This window comes from Eucalyptus grandis, chromosome 7 (assembly GCF_016545825.1).
Source record: "Eucalyptus grandis isolate ANBG69807.140 chromosome 7, ASM1654582v1, whole genome shotgun sequence".
NCBI lineage: Eukaryota > Viridiplantae > Streptophyta > Magnoliopsida > Myrtales > Myrtaceae > Eucalyptus > Eucalyptus grandis.
Genome location: NC_052618.1, coordinates 13,626,461 through 13,636,704, shown reverse-complemented (window position 1 = coordinate 13,636,704; position 10,244 = coordinate 13,626,461).

Genomic DNA, 10,244 nt, shown 5'->3' with positions numbered 1-10,244 from the left:
GTGCCACAGAAATGCCATTACGTAGTAATGCTACTGCAGGCAAATAGATGATTGTGAGAGAGGCTATGAATGCTGTGTTTGATGAGGAAATGTCTGCAGATCCTAGAGTCTTTCAATGTGTCTAAAGGTTCTTTTCTTTGGCAGAAGTATGGACCCGAGAGGGTTGTTGATACTGTTATCACAGAGGCTGGCTTCTCTTGAGTTAAAGTCGGCATTGCTTTCTATGGTCTCAGGCCTGTCGTGGATTTTATGACCTTCAATTTCTCTATGTAGGCGATTGAACACATTATAAATTCTGCTGTAAAGATGAACTGCATGTCAACGGTGATATATCGTCTCTATAGTTTCAAGAGGAGCTGCAGCAAGAGTCGATGCCCGACTCTCCCAAGCTCTACGAAGATGTCGCAATCCCAACTGGAGGAAGCTTTGCCGGATCCAGCCTCATGAGATTACTCATCACCCTTAGGGTCTATGGAACGTGAGAATTGTCCATGCCATGTGACATGAGAGTCGCTCATGAGCGGTGTGACATCTCCGGTATGTCCCTCCAACCGGAGTTCTTCCTCTTCCTCTACTTTTTCCAGATTTGCAGTCACCAATTTCTTAATGGTGTGTGTTAGTTGCATTATTTGAAGGCCTTCTCGTCAAGGAGTGGATAGGTTACGTGGTTGCAAATCTAATTGACGTTTACTCAAGTCTCCTTTTCAGTTGAGAATATGACGGTACCATCATGACCCCTATGCTCAATATAATAATGTAGGCCATTGTTATTACATTGATCAACTCAGCTTGTAATGTTTGGTATTAGCCTCAGGAGGCTTCATGTCTCCTTCATCCTTTTCCTGCCTTCTTTTGTTTGACAGCGTAAGCAATCATTTGCAAATTCTGGACATGCTTGTCTTGTTCCAAAGTAGTAATTGCTTTTGCTATTCAATGACACTCTTTGCCCTCATAAACTTTGATCGGTGACCTATTGTTGAACCGCTATTCTTTAAATTAGTCCATGATTCAGTCATGTCAAATTCGATTTATTAATTACGTGCGCTGGTGTTCTAGGGATTGAATGAATTTTTATTTGGGTCTGCTTTGCTTCATGGTTATTAGTATTAATACTATGTGTTGCTTCATTCTGTAATAATGTAGTGTATGAAAGTGGCGAACTCCTCAAGTTCACTCCTAGGCAGCATTGTCATTGATGATAGGCCATTTGGGGCATTTGTTTCTCTTGTATACATGTATCTAGTGACATCGATTAACATAAAGGCTCTCTGGAAATACAGATCATGGAGATTCAAGGAAGTATCTTTGTGGATTTTTGAGCTGCTTCTGATGTGAAATTGAGGTCTCGAAATTTGACATTTGTTGATTTACTTTCGACCGAGGCTAGATTCAATGCATTTATCATTTTTTTCCTACTACTTTTACATGGTGATAATGTTGCTGCAGGATTCGCCATTAGGGTTGCTGCAAAACCGGAGTATCAAATCAGATAGTTGTGCGAGAATTGTTTTGTAGCTCATTTCAGTGGCTTCACACGCAAACCATAGTGGTTCCTGATCTTATGTCTAGGCTTGGATTATTTTATCCAATTTGATGCAGAATCTGTAACTCTTGAATTATTCTGCCACCCACCAAGGAATGTATCCATTGTGGAAATGAAATATCATAGGATTTTCACTTTTTAGCTTTAACCAGCTTGTGTTTCATTGTCTTGATCTGGGCTTCTAGCGAAATGAAATCTAGTAGGATTTTCACTTTTTAGCTTTAACCAGCTTGTGTTTCATTGTCTTGATCTAGGCTTCTAGCTACACATTTTCATCATCATTTCTCGATATGTAAATTGTGTATATTTAGAAATGTTAAGTGATGCAATTACTTTTGGAGCTAGCTTTAGAATGAATCATGTGATACTTTAGCCTTTCAAATTCCTGGTTAAGCTCTTTCCAGTTCGACTTGGTGACCATTGAGTTGTCTTCCACATTGACTGGTTTTAATATATATATCCTCAAGTGCTAAGTTCCACAACAATTGTAGAGAAAAATAACAATCAAAGGACTCCACTTAAACAAGCTTTCGCTACACATTTCTCTCTTGTCCTTATGCCCCATTTTTGGCCCATTCTTTGTGGTAGTAAGTAATCTGATGATTAAGTATGTAGTTTCATTCATTTGTTAACTAGTTAACGGAGCATCTGTTGTTTTAGCGGATTTTGATTGAACTTCTCTGTTCGTGGCTTTTCAAGTGTAGGATGGAAATAGATTGTTTGTGTGCTTTAGTAATGTATATCCTTTAAATTTGATACCTTGTCTTTTCTGGTTCTAATGGAATAGTATGGCAGTTTCACTTTTCCTGTATTGGCTTCCCCTCAACAGTATCCATAGTTGTTGTATTTGGTGGGAATGTAGTTACCATTTTCATGATTGCCATGCTAGGCATTACAAATAGGAACAAACCAAGAACTTGTGGGGTATGTTTTGGTTCTCCATGAGTCTTTTCAACCAAGAGGTTGTATCATATAACATTGTTTATGTATATGTTGTTGTGGGTTTGATTGCTGATGTAGTCAGATTAGAATCATGACAAATAGGGAGGTTCACCGATCCACCAAACATTTTAAGTGTGTGCATTAGGCATATAGCTCATGTGCCTATATGGGTTCTTTACCTTCCTAACATGGCATTGTGGAAGTTATTAATGTCTTTTGACCAACTTGATAGGAACCAAATCACAGGCGAGGCATGTTCTACTCAACTAAGCTAATCATTCAGCTTTGTTGTCCATCTGAGGCATGTTCGGGAAAGCAGTTTTCTATGTGCTTCCAATCCTCTGAGCAAAGTCTCTCATTTCTTGATATAGCTTTCCTGCTGAACGCTACATATTACGGAGGCTTGATTATGTTTCCTTCATGGCTTTTCAGATTTTCTCGGTTTGCAGTCTAGGTGAGTTGCTTAGCTATGTTGGTTTTACCTCATTCAATAATGCTGCATTTCCTAGATATGTCTTCTGTAGTTCTCTTCCTTCTGCTTTGCAGGCGTAATGATACTGGCCTTGAAGTGCCATTGTGGTTTCTTCTATATTTTAAGGATGTCTCTTTCATGTGTAGTTTTTTGATTGCTTCTTGAGGAAGTACTGGGTGTACTAACAATGTAGGTATGACGTGGATTATACAAATATCACCAGCAAGAGTGACCACCCCAAGGGCTATGATTTTCTTCATGCTCATAAGTCTATTCTTGCTCAGTTTCAAATACTCTTAAATTAGAAACTGATATAAATAGAAAGAAAAGCAAAGAACGGGGTGGGATTCCACAAGGAGAATGATACATTGGGTGGGAGCTAACGAAATAAAGGAGGGTGCATCACTTTTGTTCATGCAAAGAAAAAACGCACCAGTAGTAGCAGCCACCCACGCATACAAGAACCATGGAAAGAGAGAATGAAGTACTGTAAGTTTTCTTAAGCTGCTTCTGATGCAAGATTGAGGTCTTGGAATTTGACATTTGTCGATTCACTTTTGATCGATGCTAAATTCAATGCATTTATCATTTTTTTCCTTCTCTTCTTTTAAGTGGTGATGACGTTGCCACATGATTTGACATTAGGGTTGCTGCGAAACTGAAGTATCAAATCAGATCAGTTGAATAAGAATCGTTTTGTAGCTCATTCCAGTGGCTTCACACGCGAGCCATAGTGATTCTTAATCTTATGTATAGGGCTGGATTATATTATTCAATTTGATGCGGAATCTGTAACTCTTGAACTATTATGCTACCCACCAAGGAACGTATCGTATCCATAGTCGAAATGAAATCTCTTAGGATTTTCACTTTCTAGCTTTTAACTAGCTTGTGTCTCATTGTATTGATTTGTCCTTCTAGCTACATATTTTCTCATCATTTCTTGATATGTAAATTTTGTATACTTAGAAATTTAAGTGATGCAATCACTTTTGGAGCTAGCTTTAGGGCCAATCATGTGATGCTTTTGCCTTTCAAATTTATAGTTAAGCCCTTTCTAGTTCAACTTGGCGATCATTGAGTTGGCTCCCACACTTACTGGCCTTAATATATATCCAAAAGTGCTCAGTTTCACTATAGAGAAAAATAATGACCAAGTTCACACTTCTCTTCATCCCTGTGCCCCATTTTTGGTCCATTCTTTGTGGAAGTTAATAATTTGATTAGTAATGTCCATGTAGTTTCATTCGTTATTTAACTAGTTAATGGAGCATCTATTGTATTAGTAGATTTTGATTGAACATCTCTGTTTGCGGCTTTTCAAGTGTAGGATTGAAATAGATTGTCCGAGTTTGTTATATATCCTTCAAAATTCAGTACCTTGTCTTTTCTGGTTCAAATGGAATAGTATGGTAGTTCCACTTTTCTTGGATTGGCTTCTTCTTAACGGTGTCCTTAGTTTTGGCATTTGGTGGGAATGTAGTCACGAGTTCATGATTGCCATGCTAGGCATTACAAACAGGAACAAATCGAGAACTTGGAGGGTATGTTTTGGTTCTCCATGAATCACTTCAACCAAGAGGTTGTATCATATAATGCTAGTTACTAATATGTTGATCTATGCTCGGCTACTGAAGTAGTCATATTAGAATTATGACAAATAGGGAGGTTCACCAATCTGCTAAACTTTTAAGTGTGTGCATTGGAGATCTAACTCCTGTACATGCACGAGTTCTTTATCCTCCTAACATTGCATTGTGGAAGTTATAAATGTGTTTTGATCACTTTTGATCAGAATCGAATTGTAGAAGCATGTTCTACTAAGAAAAGCTGATCATTTAGCTTTGCTGGCCATCCAATGCATGTTTGAAAAAGCAGTCTTTTATGTGCTTCCAATGCTTGGAGCAAAGTCTCTCATTTCTATATATTGCTTTCCTGCTGAAAGCTTCATATTATGGAGGCTTGGTTACAGATCATTCATGGCTTGTCAGATGTTCTAGGCTTGTAGTCTAGGTGAGCTTCTTAGCTATGTTGGTTTTACCTCATTGAATATTGCAACATTTCCTGGATATGCCTTTTATAGTTCTCTTCCTTCTACTTTGTTGTATATTTTAAGTATGTCTCTTTTATATGCAGTTTTTTGACTGCTCCAAGAGGAAGTACTGAGTGTACTAACAATGTAGGTATGAAGTGGATTAGGTAAATATCACCAGCAAGAGTGACCACCCCAAGGGCTATCACTTCTTCGTGCTCTAAGGTCTGTTCTCTGTTAGTTTCAAATACTCTCAATAGAGAAACTGATATAAATAGGAAGAAAAGCAAAGAAGGGGGTGGGAGTGCGGAGGGAGAAGGATACTTCGGGTGGGATCTAATCGAAGTAAATGTGTATAACTTCTGTCTATGCAAAGATAAAGGCACCAAAACCAGCAGCCATCCACACCTACGAGAACCAAATAAAGAGAGATTGAAGTACTAGCACATACAGTCTGTGTGTTGCAACAAAATTAACATTTACTAAAATGATAGGTATGAATAGTAGATACCCACCAACAAAGCGCTTAATTTGATACAATGCAAGAAGTGAAGTGACACTAAAAATTGAAGACCGCGGCTGTATCAACACAGTAGATGTATCAACACGGTAGAAGACAGCATTTTGATCCAGCCAAATAGGAAGAGAAAACAAAAAGAGTTCGTCCACGGCAGTTCAAGTAACATTTAAAGAGACATTGATCAGAAACAAGGAGACAAACATAATCACAGAAAACAATAAAAAAAAAAATGAAGGATTTTAAAATGATATAGAAAGAAAAAGAATGCTAGCGAATCTCCATTCATGTTCTACTTTAGCTTGATAGATGTCAAAATGAGAACATGCTATGACACCTTCTTTGAGGAGCCACCGCATCCTGTATCTTGTTTCTTGTAAAAAAGTAGCAGTTGGAGCACCTATAAGAATATCATGATGGCATTTCAAGGAATTGTATGTATCACTAGCTCTTTCCTCTTACGCACCACAATAAGTTGTGCGGTAAACACTACACGACCATGTCAAAGATAATCTATAGTGGGCAATAGTATTTCCCGCACCACAATAAGTTGTGCGGTAAACACTACACGACCATGTCGAAGATAATCTATAGTGGGCAATAGTATTTCCCGTTGGGTCCATATGCAACTATAGTGAACATCATCCTAAATCTTGAGTGCTAAGACGACGAGTCATGAATACACTTGCTATACCATGTATATATTGAATCCACTACAGCGTTTTGCACCGATAGAGCATGCAATGGTATACTTCAACACCCAAGCTATGCATTGCTAGAAAATCAACTTAAGCACAAGTTCAGGGATGTTATTGGCACTCAAATTCAACTCAAGGATTGTAGAGTTAGGTACAAGGACTATTATTTCACTGAATGACGTCGCAGTATTGCGTAAATAAAGGATTGTAGTAGAGTTCGGGGTAAAGTAATTCATTGGTGAGATGATGGAATGTTGTCCCTGTTGACACTTGAATTTTTGCCGGCAAGTCAAACATGCATTATGGTGAAAAGAAAAAGAAAAATATGATATAAAAATGTTTAAAAATAAATAAAAACCCAAATAAAAAAGAGAACTAAAAAGAGGGAAAAAAGAAGAAGAAAGTAATGAGAAAAGCTCCAATTGAGTCATAATCGAAAGAGCCAGGTCCGGTCTGTTGGGCCTAATCCACAAGTGCGGCCCAGACCATTCGAAGCCCATGGGAGTAAACCTTGGCCGGTCAACCCATTCGCGCCAGACCACATCAAGCACAAGCCCATACACAATTGTTAGGTCCTTGCCGTTGCCATTTTCGCTTTGCTGTCAATTGAAAATTAGAAGCCTCAATGAAGGGAAGCCGACCAGCGAAGCCGACCAGCGCACTTTTTTAATGAAAGGCGCATATATATGTACGTAGGACACAACCGCAGTGAAATTATGTAATACGTAGTACAATACGCATTCAGAGGCCAACAGAAAGGACAAAAAGAAAATAGACGAGATGTAAAGTATTCACTTTCTCTTTTGTTGCATTGTTGTTTTTCAATATGATGAGAACCCAGAATCATGTGAATATGATAATTGATTTGTTGGAATATAAGGAGATGTTCAAGTCAATAATTGAATCATTTGTGAATATGCTATGTAAGGAAGAGATGCAAACAAGAAAAAGATTATTTGCACGAATCCAACAAATTAAAGGACATATAATTGAATAATACGGATCCAACAAATCAAAGGACATGATTGTGTATATTGCAATTATGTTCCATAGGAGTAAATCCATCTCGTTTTGTATCCTTCTGGGGAACATTTGTAAGGCAGATATGAAGTGGGGCACCTCTAATTTTTTTTCTTCATTTTTTCAATATATCTTTCCTGAATTGTGAGCACGTTGGTGAAACTAACTTTGTGAGAGAGTTTTAGAGGGTTTAAGATCATGTATCAATCTCTGATGGGAGAGAGATGAGCAAAATGGGCAAATTAATCTTTACCGCAACCAAGAGATTGATTGAAATAAATGCGGCACCGATATATCGAACTTTACAAAGAGGCTAGTCTAGATAAAATGAATATCCAAAAAAAAGAACCTCGACTCAAGATGAAATGAGGCGTGATGTGATGAAAATGCTAATCTTGATAATGGTGTCATATGATCCATTTAGCCAAACGTAAAATACAACCAATATCTTTACACAAGCTCGTAAAGGAAGAAGGGAATGGAGGCTTGTGATGAATTCATCTCTAGATATCGACGGAATCCCCCCCCCCCCTCCTCTCTCCTCTCTCTCTCGACAGAATCAGTTTCATCTTTGCACGCATCACATATAGGCATTCTAGACGCTTCTTCATCGGTTTTCCCTTCTCCATCGTCCTCCAGACACCGTTAGCCACCACTGTAGCTCTGCCATCGCCAAGTTTGTTGCAGCAAGGCCTCCTTTCGTTCTGCTCTATTTTCCGGTTAGGACGCCCGAAAGTGCAAGGACCCTTGGTCGTTCCCCCTTCACTGACCTCGATCATCGACGTCATTGCCTTCGGGAACTTTTTCTCTGATTTGATCACTGACCGAGGTCAAAAATTCACTCTAATCAAGGTAAATTCCACACTCTGTTTCTGCCGCTTATGAATGAAACAGAGCCGGTGAGCTTCAACTACTAATGTTTGTTACTAAATCAATTGCCGTTGAAACTCGATTAACAACTCGGACCTGTACTGTTATTGTCATGATGATCTGAAAGTGAATCATTGGTTTGTATTCTAAAAGTGATAATTGTCGCAATCACCCAATTAGTCGAGATAAGACAAGTAACCTCAGGTTTACGGATATGTTTTAACATAAATTGCGGTTGACGGTCTTGATGCAATAGGTGCAATTATTCAAGATCATCATCAAGAATGAGCTTGCACCTGAGTTTCATGGCTATCAATCATGGGCTCAGCTTGACATATGTTTGGAGGACAGATTCACAATCTCGAACTTTCAAGAGTAGAATTGCATTCTTCAATGGCAGTCACAAGAGCGATCACAGCAACTCATAACATCACAGCAACTTATTAGATTTACTGAAAATCTAAAAATGATAAGATTGCAACTAGCTCTAAAAAGAGAACAAAGACAAAATGACATGCGGCATATTGGTTTGAACTAATATGAGGCATAAAGCGATGTTTTCAATGTTCATCTCAATTCATGGGGTAAGAGTAGAAAAAGATCACGTGCCGGTCACGAGAATGAAGAAAGTCAAGGCGCACAAGGATATTCAACTAAATGTCGATGAGCCTATGAACGAAAATATATGGTTCGGCGGTGAAGGAAGAAACTATCATGCGTCCAAATATCAGAATGTGCAGTTATTCCTTTGCCGGCAAGTTGAATATGCTTTTTGAATATGCTTTTTGTAAAGATAAATAAAAAAAGAAATAAAAAAGGAGCTCCAACTCAGAATTGAAAGGGCCTGGTCGATCTGTTGGGCCTGATGCACAAGCGTAGCCCAGATCACACCAAGCCCATCAGATTAAGCCTTGGCCTAGACAATTTCTCTCGCTAATCGACACCAGAAATCTACCGTTGCCGTCTCCAATCACCAAAACAGCCACCGTCGACCACCATGGACGGCCGCCACAAGTTCAGCGATAACACAACAGAACGCATACGCTGAAGCTGACGAAGCAATTCTCTTTCTCAGGAATTCTAGAGGCTTCTTCATCGGTTCTCCTTCTCCGTCATCCTCCAGACAGTGTTAGCTGCCACCGTAGTTGCTCCTATCGCCGTTTTCACTGTAGCAATGCCTACTCTTGTTCTGCTCTGTTTTCTAGTCAGGACGCTCGCAAGTTCACGAACCTTGGTTGTTCCGCTTTCGCCGGCCCCGATCATCGACGTCGACACCACCAGGAGCTTTGTTAGTGATATCACAGTCCGAGGTCAAAAACTTAAATGTCATCAAGCTAAATTCCACGCACTCTACTTCTGCCGCTTATGAACGAAACAGAGCCGCCCGTGAGCTTTAGGTAATAATGTTTGTGAGTAAATCAGTTGAGATTGAAGCTCAATTAAAAACTCGGACTCGTACTGTTGTTGTGGGGATCTGAAAGTATATCGTCGGTTTGTATTTGCGTATGAACTCCTTGACCAAAATGCGTATCAGGTGTTCGGTGAAATGCTCGAACTAGATCAGTATGTAAATTCGATTCAATCCTCGAACTACAAAATCATATTACATAACTTCGATTTGTTCTCAACTTATCGAAGCCTTATTATGGCCGACTTTGTCGGAATAGGATGCTCATTTGTCAAATGGTGTTATGATTCTTGTCTCATATGCTCGAATAATGACCTGAAAATTGCTGTCTCATGGCATGCTGATCTCTCTGGTTCGAGTTAAAAGTGTTCTGTATGAACAGAATCGAGTTTTGAATGTGTAATCTGTTGTAAAGGAGCGCGAGATCTGCGTGTGCGCATGCAAAGAATAGAGCGTCAGAATCGCCATTGCCCCAAACTTGGACTGGATTTTAATCCTTTGGCGATGACCTTTTCTGATGCTGTGGTTTTCATTTCTTATCTCAAATTTGGACGACATTTGTTTTGTCGTCCAGAATGGACTTGCAGACTTGCTGATAGAGCGGGCCCCATAGTGCCACTTGTCGTCCATTGAATCGACAAATGTATTGATGACGTGGCTATCATTAGTTTACTGAATATTTTCTCGCGAAGACATTAGTGAGACTAGTTCCAGCCTTTGATCCGTTAAGTCTCAGTCGCCA